The following is a 12874-nucleotide window of genomic DNA, read 5'->3' on the forward strand; positions in this document are numbered from 1 at the left end:
TCCCAGGTGGGATTTTAACTCTCCGAACATTTTCTATATATGTTTGGCTCACATAGGGATCTCAAGTAGGATTAGAATTTCAGCTGGGATCCTGAGTGGGATCCCAAAAACAAGCCCTTGCCAAAATTTCCAAGGTGGGATCCCATTTCAAATCACGGGTGGTTTACGAAAAGGCAAATATATAACCTGTGTAAGTAAACAACCATTTACTTTCTACCGTATCATTTAAATTATAACGGCTAAGAAATCTGGACAACCCGTGTAAAATATTTTTTGGGATCGCACCAGGGATCCCAGGTGGGATCCCGAGTAGGATCGCAGATGGGATCCCAGATGGGATTTTGGAACGGGATCCCAAGTGGGATTCCAGGTGGGATTTTAACTCTCCAAACATTTTCTATATATGTTTGGTTCACATAGGGATCCCAAGTGGGATTAGAATCCCAGCTGGGATCCCGAGTGGGATCCCAAAAACAAGCCCTTGCCAGAATTTCCGAGGTGGGAACCCAGGTTAAATCACGGGTGGTTTACCAAAAGGTAAATATATAACTTCTGTAAGTAAACAACCACTTACTTTCTACCGTACCATTGGAATCATTACTGCTGGGAAATCTGGACAATCCGTGTAAAATATTTGTTGGAATCCCACCAGGGATCCCATGGGGGATCCCGAGTGGGATCCTAGATGTGATCCCAGGTGGGATTTTGGAACGGGATCCCAAGTGGGATCCCAGGTGGGATAGGAAGGGTCCCAGGTGGGATTTTACTTTCTACCGTATCATTTGAATCATTACGGCTGGGAAATCTGGAGAACCCGTGTAAAATATTCGTGGGGATCCCACCAGGGATCCCAGGTGGGATCCCGAGTAGGATCCCAGATGGGATCCCAGGTGGGATTTTGGAACAGGATCCCATGTGGGATCCCAGGTGGAATAGGGAGGATCCCAGGTGGGATTTTAACTCTCCAAACATTTTCTATATATGTTTGGTTTACATAGGGATCCCAAGTGGGATTAGAATCCCAGCTGGAATCCCGAGTGGGATCCCCAAGAAAAAACCCTTGCCAGAATTTCCAAGGTGGGATCCCATGTTAAATCACGGGTGGTTTACGAAAAGGCAAATATATAACTTCTGTAAGTAAACAACCGCTTACTTTCTACCGTACTATTTAAATCATTACGGCTAGGAAATCTGGGAACCGGTGTAAAATATTTGTTGGGATCCCACCAGGGATCCCAGGTGGGATCTCGAGTGGGATCCAAGATGGGATCCCAGGTGGGATTTTGGAACGGGATCCTAAGTGGGATCCCAGGTGGGATATGGAGGATCCCAGGTAAGATTTTACTTTCTACCGTATCATTTGAATCATTACGGCTGAGAAATCTGGACAACCCGTGTAAAATATTTGTTGGGATCCCTCCAGGGATCCCAGGTGGGATCCTGAGTGGGATCCCAGATGGGATCCTAGGTGGGATTTTGGAACGGGATCCCAAGTTGGATCCCAAGTGGGACTAAAAACAAGCCTTTGCTAGAATTTCCAAGGTGGGATCCTAAGTTAAATCCCGGGTGGTTTTCGCCGGTTACGAGTTACTTAGTCAGATCTGCAACAGTGTCCTCTGTGAGAGACCGGGGACCTGAATTAATTGCTAAATGAAGTTCTTGCAAGTATTTTAAAAGATCTTTGTCAGATTACGCAAACCAGTCAAATGATCATTTAGATGAGATATCTCAGACATTTATTGCAAAGATCACAATAAATATTTAACAATTTACAAACTTCAACCAAATGTTGACATTATATCCACACAAACATAATTAAATTATTTTATATTGCATCGTAATGGATAAATAAAAAAACTTTAATAACACTCAGCATGCATTTGAATCTAATTGGTTAAATATTGCAAAAAGCCAATACATGGCTGTAAATCACAAAACTTACGCACACATGAGTAAAACTTAATTGAAAAACACTGATGTATTTGAATGTATGATAAAGCCGCAAATTTTCCCAAAAGTTAATGTTCACTTTACTTGTAAAGTACGATTAACTACAAAGAGGTCAACTCTGTTGCCTTTAACTATGGCTAAAACTCTTGTGTAAAATTTTCCGGAGATCTTGGCTCGTTTATGGCCGCCAAGATTTTCATCTCGCCGCGATCTCGATTGAGAAACCTCGCCACTATTAAATCTCGGCGCGTTTTTGGTCGCGAGATTTTCCTCTTGCCGAGATGGAGATGATTAAAATTTCGGCGGCCAAAAATGCGCCAAGATTAGTGGCGAGATCTCGGCGAGATGAAATTCACGGCGGCCAAAAACGCGCCGAGATCTCGCGAAATCTCGGCGGCCAAAAACGCGGAGAGATAAGTGGCGAGATCTCGGTGAGATGAGAATTTCGGCGGCCAAAACGCGGCGAGGAATCCCTGGCGGGATCTCGCCGAGCGAGAATCCGCAGCGGTGTACTGAAAGTTTGATCGTCAGACGTGAAAGTAAAGTTAAGATTTGAAATTTACGCTAGCTTTTTGGTTTGAAATTCTTAATCAGCGGAATAACATTGGAAGGATACTCATAACCGAACTACGTTCTCTAGACTCCTCTAAGCATTTTCCACCAAAAAGTGAATATATAACTTCTGTAAGTAAACAACCACCTACTTTCTACCGTATCATTTGAATCATGACAGCTTGGAAATCTGGACAACCCTTGTAAAATGTTTGTTGGGATCCCACCAGGGATCCCAGGTGGGATTTTGGAACGGGATCCCAAGTGGGGTCCTTGGTGGGATTTTAACTCTCCAAACATTTTCTATATATATTTCGTTCACAGTGGGATCCCAAGTGGGATTAGAATCCCAGCTGGGATCCCGAGTGGGATCCCAAAAACAAGCCCTTGCCAGAATTTCCAAGGTGGGATCCTAGGTTAAATCCCGGATGGTTTTCGCCGGTTACGAGTTACTCAGTCAGATCTGCAACAGTGTCCTCTGTGAGAGACCGGGGACCTGAATTAATTGCCAAGTGAAGTTCCTGCAAGTATTTTAAAAGATCTCTGTCAGATTACGCAAACCAGTCAAATGTTCACTCAGATGAGATATCTCAGACATTTATTGCAAAGATCACAATAAATATTTAACAATTTACAAACTTCAACCAAATGTTGACGTTATATCTACACAAAGATAACTAAATTATTTTATATTGCATCGTAATGGATACATTAAAAAACTTTAATAACACTCAGCATGCATTTAAATCTAATTGGTTAAATATTGCAAAAAGCCAATACATGGCTGTAAATCGCAAAACTTACGCACACATGAGTAAAACTATAAATGAAAAATACTGATGTATTGGAATGTATAATAAAGCCAAAAATTTTCCCAAAAGTTAATGTTCACTTTACTTGTAAAGTACGATTAACTACAAAGAGGTCAACTCTGTTGCCTTTAACTATGGCTTAAACTCTTGTAAAAATTTTTCGGAGATCTCCGCGCGTTTTTTACGCCGAGATTTTCATCTCGCCGCGATCTCGGCCGAGAAACCTCGCCACTATTAAATCTCGGCGCGTTTTTGGCCGCCGAGATTTTCATGTCGCCGAGATAGAGATGATAAAAATCACGGCGGCCAAAAACGCGCCGAGATCTTGCCAAATCTCGGCGGCCAAAAACGCGGAGAGATTAGTGGCGAGATCTCGGTGAGATGAGAATTTCGGCGGCAAAACGCGGCGAGGAATCCCTGGGGGGATCTCGCCGAGCGAGCATCCGCAGCGGTGTACTGAAAGTTTGATCGTCAGACGTGAAAGTAAAGTTAAGATTTGAAATTTACGCTAGCTTTTTGGTTTGAAATTCTTAATCAGCGGAATAACATTGGAAGGATACTCATAACCGAACTACGTTCTCTAGACTCCGCTAAGCATTTTCCACAAAAAAGTGAATATATAACTTCTGTAAGTAAACAACCACTTACTTTCTACCCCAGGTGGGATAGGGAGGATCCTAGGTGGGATTTTAACTCTCTAAACATTTTCTATATATGTTTGGTTCACAGCGGGATTCCAAGTGGGATTAGAATCCCAGCTGGGATCCCGAGTGGGATCCCAAAAACAAGCCCTTGCCAGAATTTCCAAGGTGGGATCCTAGGTTAAATCCCGGATGGTTTTCGCCGGTTACGAGTTACTCAGTCAGATCTGCAACAGTGTCCCCTGTGAGAGACCGGGGACCTGAATTAATTGCCAAGTGAAGTTCCTGCAAGTATTTTAAAAGATCTTTGTCAGATTACGCAAACCAGTCAAATGATCATTTAGATGAGATATCTCAGACATTTATTGCAAAGATCACAATAAATATTTAACAATTTACAAACTTCAACCAAATGTTGACGTTATATCCACACAAAGATAACTAAATTATTTTATATTGCATCGTAATGGATACATTAAAAAACTTTAATAACACTCAGCATGCATTTGAAACTAAGTGGTTAAATATTGCAGAAAGCCAATACATGGCTGTAAATCACAGAACTTACTTACACTTGTACTTGTACTCGGGGGTGCCTGCCCTTAAATTCAGGGGGGAGGGGTGGGTCAATATTTGACACTTAATGCATTTTCTTGGTTGAGTGAGTAGGTGTGGCCTCATTAGTCTGCTCTTATTTCAATTGCAGACTACATGAAGCTTTCAGATGGCCCTGAAGACATGGAACATAAACACAAGACTCAAGTTGGCTGTTGAATGGCAACAGTTTGCGATGTCACGGTAAGTTCCCAGCAAACAGGGCATTTCTAGTTGACATGGCCTTATTTAGTTGTGCGCCTCGGTTTTCATAAAATCAGGTATATATCTCTGGTGAATGATGGGTTAGCTGGTAAATTAATTCTGCAGCTGACTGGAATGATGTCATGTAGTGCCACAGGAGACCATAAAGTGAACCAAAGTTGGATTTTCTTGAAATATATGCCTGGAGTTTTGAAAACGAGCGCAAAATTTGAGGCTGGGAGCCAGGCAGGAACACAGCCGTAGGCTGTGTTTCTGCCTTGAGTGGAGCGCTTATTTCCAGAGGGCTTGCCGTCAAGGATGGTCTAGCTAGAAACTACAGGAGCAAGGCTAACAGGCCACTTGTACTCGGGAGTGCTTGCCTTTAAATTCAGGGGGAAGGGGTGGGTCAGAATTTGACACTTAATGCATTTTCTTGGTTGAGTGAGTAGGTGTGACCTCATTAGTCTGCTCTTATTTCAATTGCAGACTACATGAAGCTTTCAGATGGCCTTGAAGACATGGAACATAAACACAAGACTCAAGTTGGCTGTTGGATGGCAACAGTTTGCGATGTCGCGGTAAGTTCCCAGCAAACAGGGCAATTCTAGTGGACATGGCCTTATTTAGTTGTGCGCCTCGGTTTTTATAAAATCAGGTATATGTGTAATGTTTATTAATAAATGTCCTAAGCGTACATGAATGTGGTACACATTACGCGTAAAATTTTAGCACTGTGTGAGGGAACTCTTGAATTGAGCAGGTGTAAGAGACGTTACACTCGTGATTTGGTTCTTTGATTTTTATAGTATGAGTGGCCTTATCTAAATCTGCGTTATTATGTAAAGTTTTTTCTGTTTTTCAGCGTGTTTGTAACTTAGTGTAATTTTTTTTCCGTTATGTTCTCGTGCTCGTCTTGTCCCGCCTCGACTAGCTTTGTGGCTATTTGCGGGACAAGTTCCTCATGTAATCGGAATTTATAAAATAAATTGTTGTTGTTGTTGTTGTTGTTGTTGTTGTTGTTGTTGTTGTTGCTGTTGCTGTTGTTTGCGAATGTGTTAAAGAAATATCTCTGTGGGTAGTGTTCCTTGGTTGGTGTTGTGGTAAATCGTCGAGGTTGTATTTCCCGGGATCTATTCCCGAAGGGCATATACTGTAGCACTTTTTTTTTCTCTGCTTCCTTTTTTCTGACTGAGACTAGAGGCAATATTTTACCGCATTTGCGGTAAAGAAAGCAACATTAACCGTAATGTAGCGTCGTCTCCATTCCAGTATTTGAAAAATCCAAGTTAAGTCCGCACTTCGTTTTAATCGTTCGCAGTTTATCGAATTGAGATTCTCAAAATCCCCAATATCCTCTTTTTCGGCGGTCGAGTGTTATTTTGCAGCTTTAGGCTATTTCTTTTAATTTCTTCGGACTCCTTTAGTTACTTTTTTTTTTTGACAAGTAGGCAAACACGTCTTGAAATAACAGTGTTTGTATGGAAATCCGATTTCTCAAACTCAGTAATTATTCATACGGTTATAAGCCAATCAGAGTGCCCCATTTGGGTCAAGTGCATATATCTTGATAACCAATGAAAATCTAGATCAAGATTACTCCTGTTAGTTCAAAAACTGATGAAAACACTGATCAAGACACTTGAATTTTAATTAGCAACCTCAATTACCATACAATCAATTATTCACTACCGTATACTTCGAAAAGTTATTCATAACGTGAAAATTACAATTCTGGAAAGTTCTCTCGTGGAACGCAGCATTGAATAAAGAACTTAATGGATTTTCATCCTCTTGTTTACGAGTTTCCCACCAACAAGAGTACGTTACTTTAAATGAAAACTGAAGCTATTTCCGAAATAAATAATACCAAACAAGCAAAAACAACGTGCTTAATTTCCCGTACAACGCCTCGTCGCCATTTTTGTCTCTCAGATGACGCTTCAGACCACACACTATCCCGTACACAGTTCTGGGTGGATACCTTTCCCCTGAATCTTTGGCGACTTCCATTACAAACTTCGTGAGCCAGTAGTTAAGAGATATGCCATCCATATCCTCTATTTCACAACTAACAGGATTAACCTGTGCAATTCATAATCTTTGAAAAGACCACCGGAATCTAAAATCGGTACTTTCATCTCCCTTTGCTGCTGCCATTCCCGAAATATTTTTAAAGCCCATTTGTTTTTGTACTTTGTAGAAGGTGGAACAGCTTCATCAGCCAGGACTTGTTCCTCCGATGCACTTTTCGGCAAACGAAAACGACTCGGTCTTTCTTTGTCCTTCTCAGCCACAACCGTCAAATAATTTTCATAAAACATCGCTTCTGAAAAATTTGTGAATTGGAAACTTTAGGCACTATGCAAAGGATTTTACAGAAAATAACTGAGGAATGTAGCTGTGCTAGAAAGCATCTAGTTGCGTTTTGACATTTCCATACATTTCAGTCTGTATAGCGAACCAGCCGTGAACTGCTACAAGAAAATGTTCAAACAAACAGACAAACAAACAGTTCCAAACCCACCACAGTTTCAGAACATTTTCTTTCTAACGGCCATAACGCTTCTGACATGCTACTAATTCCTCTCGAACTCATCAAATCTAATCGTGGCAGTGTACGCAAAGCTAGAGAGGTATACCTCATCGACAGAGGTCAAACTAGTGAACCCTTAGGTCTTAATAGGAGAGATGAGACCTGACCATTTTTCCCGTCTTTCATCTTCCTAAGTTATGTAATTAACTCATTGTTACGTATTTTGTTTTCGTCTATGTAACGTTAGCAAATTTGCTTATACCAATTTACCAAGCAGAGCCAGTACACTAACAAAATAATAGCAATTATGAAAGGGAAGGGAAGGAAAGCTAGTAAAGATCGAGCTCAAGTTCAGCGTTTTAACAGCTCGGACTCAAGCAAACTCGCACCAGTCTTCCCTCCTCCCCTGAGTAAAAGTCTTTCCACAAGCGCTACCTCCCTTTTCCTCAACCCCACCCCCTCCTAAAATCTAGGAGTGTGAATCAAAATAAAACAAAAACTAGATAAAAACAAACAGGTAAGAAGTTGTTGGTTCCTTGTTTGATTGTTACTCCACTAAATATTACGTGATTCCTATTTTGCAGTTAGGCACATTTTTTGACATCTCGGTGACGCCAGCTTTTCATCGATTTTTGCATTATTCAATCAAGACAGATGGAGTCGACGAAACAGGTGAAAAGGCGTTTAACTACTGTTCATGGTTTTGAAAGTCTTGACATGTTCAGTTTTTAGTGTTCAAACAATTTCGTCATTTTAACTTTTTCCTTTACTTTTCTAAGTATGACAGGAACATTGTATAAGCGTACAAATGTACCTATGTGTCTATTTTTCTTTCTATGTGTCCTTTCCATGTGTGCGTGTGTGTGTTCTTGTACTTCTATTGCGAACAAATAGAAATAGTAAATACGTTAAACAAATGTTCCAAAAGAATTCGTTACAGAAAATAACAATTTTTCTTCATGCTGATTTCATTTTTGTTGAACACGTGCCCTTTAGTAAAAAGATTTAAACCTTGAAAAACTTAAAAAGAAGTCACAAATGTTGCAACCGGGCAAGCGTGATACGAATTTATGTTGTGTGTGTTTTTCAATTCTTCAAAAAAACTGTTTCCTGGTTGGAAATCAGATCAAACAACATGCGGTAAAAAAAATGGGAAAATGTTTACTTTTTTACTTCTGTTGTAAAGAAACGTGCATCTGGAGTTTACAAAGGCACACCTGGCGGCACTATTAGCATAAATGAATCTGAAATAGGCTACAGAACAAAATGCCTGTTCACTCGCATCCTCAACACGTGCAGCTGTATAACCGTGGGACTGTTCACACTATGACGGTTGAATTAAGGGACCAAGAACTCTGAAAGACCATCGGCTTCCTGCCATTTTGACCACTCCAAAAGGAACTCTTGTGAAGGCTTCTAATCCCAGCCAATACCAAATTGCCACACTTGTTGCAGGAAAAATATTGTTCTAAGCAGGAATGGGGACAGAAAACCAATTGGATCAAACAATGATGCTATCAAATTCGAGATCTTACGCTGCGTGTCTGCTGTCTCTTTTTCCACTTGGTAAACAAAACAGTCAGGTTTTGTGTCCCAAATGACACCAAGGGCACGTTCCACATTCCAGCACCTTGATAGAGGGAGCTTTTTCTGATTCTGGTATGCGTTCTATCACCTCTTTCACGTTCGAAACCCACTTGGTCAAGTTAAATCCAGCACGTTTCAGCATCGCAACAAGCTGCTGTTGCAGTTTCAGTGTTTCAACTGTCGTCTTAACAGACTTGAACTAATCGTCCATATAAAAATTGCGAATTACAGTACAAGCCGCAATAGGATACAGTAGTCCATTATCCTCTTAGAAGGGCATTATTAGAGCATGTTGGTGCACACTTGGCCCCAAAGATATGTCGCAGATACTGGTGGACTTCGATCTCAGACCCTGGTGATTGGCGCCACAGAAAGCGGAGGGCAACTTGATCCTCTGGTGGGACAAAACACTGCCTCTATGTCTCCAGAAAGGGCAACCTTTTCTTCTCTGAATCGCATGAAGACTCCAACAAAATTGTTCAGCAGCTCAGGTCCACCTACAAGATAACTGTTCAATGAAGACCCTTAATACTTTGCAGCGGCATCACACACACATCTGAACTTTCCAGGTTTACTAGAGTTGAATATAGGGTGATGAGGCAGGTACCACTTATACTTCACATGCAGGCTCAGCAGCTTTCTCTTTGGTTAGTTTCTTGATATACCCCTTTCTAGGTCCGTGTCAATGGTTAAGCTCTGCCCAATTCAGGATCTCGCTCAAGTCTCTTCTTCAGAAGACCAAGTCGATGGATAGCAACAACACGATTGTCAGGAAGTTGGATGTTTCCATCCTTCCAAAGCAGCGGAACCTCATAATGACCATCTACCTGCCGCGTTCGCTCATTCAGGAACTTCATTACCTTTCCATCCTCAACAGAACGCTGTGAATTGCTATCATAGCGACATCCAAAGTTCTCCGTTCGTCACCAAGTTTTTACTGTTTCATGATCTCAGAAATGAAACCCCTTGAAAATAGTGGCTAGACAGTCTGGCCAGAAGTGGCCCAAAAAATGTGTGTAAAATAAATCTGGGATCGGATTTACCAGGCCCCTCTAAGTTAAGATGCATGCTAACTATTCTCTCTTAACTATGGTGTATTGTTAGAGTAACAACGGACTTTTGACAAGAAAAATGCTTAGGAGACATCTTAACTTAGGAGCGCTTTGTGAATCTGGTCCCTGGTCTCAGATCCCTGGTGTCATTATACGCAGTGGAAGCCAGCGACCTTGAAAATGTCTTCAGCGGGCGATTTACCTCAGTTGGTAATCAAAATGAAAACAGTGGAGGTTGAAGCTTTCAAAACAATCATTTCTCTCTTCCCTTTTAGAATAATAGCGAAATTTTCCTTGTTATTTCAGGTGATGTTTTATTGGCCCATCTGTCAATATAAACCAATAATAACAATATTTAAAAAATTAAAATTAATGATACCTGCAAAGATCTCTTATAGGGGACAATTGAGAGGGAACAAACAGCTGTCAACTCTCCAAACCTATTAACGGATAACGCGACCGTGAAAAAAACCTATGAAGAACGTTTGTGGGTATAAAACTATGGAACTATAGCTGAAGTCGTAGTAGTCCCGCTATAATGTTTTCTTTCATCGGGAGGGGATTCTTTCAATAGTTTGCTAATTTATGTTTTTTTCAGGTTCTTCGACACGGAATTTTGCGTATCGAGGTACGTAAATAATTTAAGGTTTTTGTATTATTTTGCAGAAATTCTTACCTACTAATTATAGGATCTGCATTTGACCTTGTTGGAAAACTTGTGAGTTTCAGATATTACTTAGTGCCAATTTTTTAATTACATTAAGTGTAGTGTGTGCCTTAAGCCCTGGTCAAACGGCGCATGATAGATGATAGTTGATGATGGTCGATGATAGTTAAGGTGGCCGAACACAGTTTCCAGTATTCAGGTGTTAGTAACCATTATTTGAAAACTACGTACTTCTGAGTACTCGAAATTGGCATGGTGCAAGATTAACTAAGAGGGAATAAATATTAATAATTCTTGTTGAGCAAGGTGCCGTTGCCATGGCAACGCAGCAAGCTATTAACCCTCCACAAATAATGGTTTTCCTTAATTTTTAGAAAATGCACTCGTTAGATTTTTTTCATTTTTTGTATCCAGAAAAAACTCACAAAATACTGACATAGTGACGCTGCTTTCATGTACTTTTAACAGAGAGATCTCCTGTAAATGTTGGTTTTGCACTTTAATGTTTTTTGAAGATACCCTCTGTTACATTTTGTTTTTTTGTTTGTAGGCGAGTTACGCTTTTAGAGAACTACTGTTTTGTCAAATTTCACGAAATTCTGACCAGCGGTTCCTTAGCAAACAGTTCATTTCCGTTAAAACAACCACTCACAATATTTTGGTCAAATGCGCATGCGTGGCTTTTAATTAGGTTTTCTCAGCAAAGATGAAAACGTGCAAAAAGGCTTAGCTCTTCGTGAACTCACTTTCTTTTGTTCGGTGATAAATGAAGAAGGATTCACAAACGAGAAAATGAGTTATTTTAAGACCAAAACTCACCTTTGTGATCCATTTGGTATAAAATCAACGGATCGATAGTATTTGCTTACCACAACCCTAGCGCGCGCTTAATACCATCAGTAACAGAATCTGTATTTGTGTTCGGCCACCTTAAAGCGCGTGCGCTCGTTTGACCACCAACTATCATGCGCTATTTAACGTGATGACGAATATCGTTGTCGATAAGTGTGCAGACAACGTTAAACCACATTCCATTTGTTTTTTACCACAACATCAACGTCAAAGAAAATTTTTTCAATAACTGTCAAAATTTCCGCGCGCTGATTGACGCGAGCAGCGTTGTCTATACTCTTATCGACAACGGAAAATTAGCCAATCAGATTGCGAGATTAGAAACAATTGTGGTCAAATTAACAAATCGACGGCAGTTTTCTATGGTCTATACTCTTATAGACCATAAAATGACGTCAAAAAATGTTGAAAACTCAAGTGGAACCACAAGCCGCGGGGCGAGTGGTTTCACCGCCAAGTTTTGGACATTTTATGGCGTCATTTTATGGTCTATAAGAATATAGACCATAGAAAACTGCCGTCGATTTGTTTTTTACAATAACATGGAAAAAGTACGAGCGGAATTGGCTATTTTTTTCGTTGAGAAAGCGCGCGCGTTACATCTGACGTCATTTTTGTTGTCTGTACTCTTATGGACAATAGCTACGAGCCAATTAGCGCGCGCGAATTTGGACAGTTCTTGTAAAAATAGTGCTCGACCGCCGGCGACAGTTTTCGTAAACAACTTTTTTTTTTGTACTTTTATTTTTCACCTTAGAATATGAGGTTTAAAGATAAATAACTTACCATGTAATGCCGTCAAACCAAACTTTGTTGCCATTTTTGTATTTCTTGTTATAGCCGTCTCTTTTATCGAAATATTTTGACCGTGGCAAAACGGGAAGCCATTTTGTTTCTCTTCGGCTGCTCGGAGGTGAATAGTACTTGGCCAATCACCTCCGAGCTAGCCAATCTGCGCACGCGAAAAGCACTATTCACTTGTGTGGTATACAGCTATTTCAATTAACGTTGTCGGTTCCAAGCATAAAGCTAAAAGACAGGACCGAAAGTTTACGTGGGATTTTTATGAATAAATTTATCAAAATCAGTCATGCCTGGAGAAAACAGTGCAGTACAATGACCTGCACGTGCAGGGATGATTTTGATGAAATTATTCATAAAAAATGATCCTACAAAACATTGCGGTCTCGTCTTTTAGCTTTATTTTGATCCGACAACGTTAATTGAAATAGCTGTATACTAACATCGACTATCATCAACTATCATTCACTTTGAGCGTGTTCAAATTCTTCATGATAGCTGATGATAGTTTTTACCCGTTTGACCACACGCATGATAGTTGATGATAGTTGTTCGGTCAGCTGTTTTCTCTATCAGCGCTCTCAAGATTAATTTTCAGTTACTTCTTCCAACAAGTGAAGGAAACAGAA

General features: G+C 40.4%; 1 long non-coding RNA gene and 1 pseudogene across 1 annotated transcript in view; one reads left to right on the plus strand and one right to left on the minus strand.

The window, feature by feature from the left end:
- The window catches only part of LOC146486012 (uncharacterized), a 56537-nt gene that overhangs the window by 27481 nt on the left and 16182 nt on the right, over positions 1-12874 (plus strand). The gene's annotated exons all lie outside the window — the stretch shown is intronic.
- Positions 6428-7074, minus strand: LOC146486013 (uncharacterized; annotated as a pseudogene).

The sequence above is a fragment of the Pavona decussata genome, unplaced genomic scaffold, assembly GCF_977016875.1.
Source record: "Pavona decussata unplaced genomic scaffold, jaPavDecu1.1 SCAFFOLD_22, whole genome shotgun sequence".
Taxonomy (NCBI): domain Eukaryota; kingdom Metazoa; phylum Cnidaria; class Anthozoa; order Scleractinia; family Agariciidae; genus Pavona; species Pavona decussata.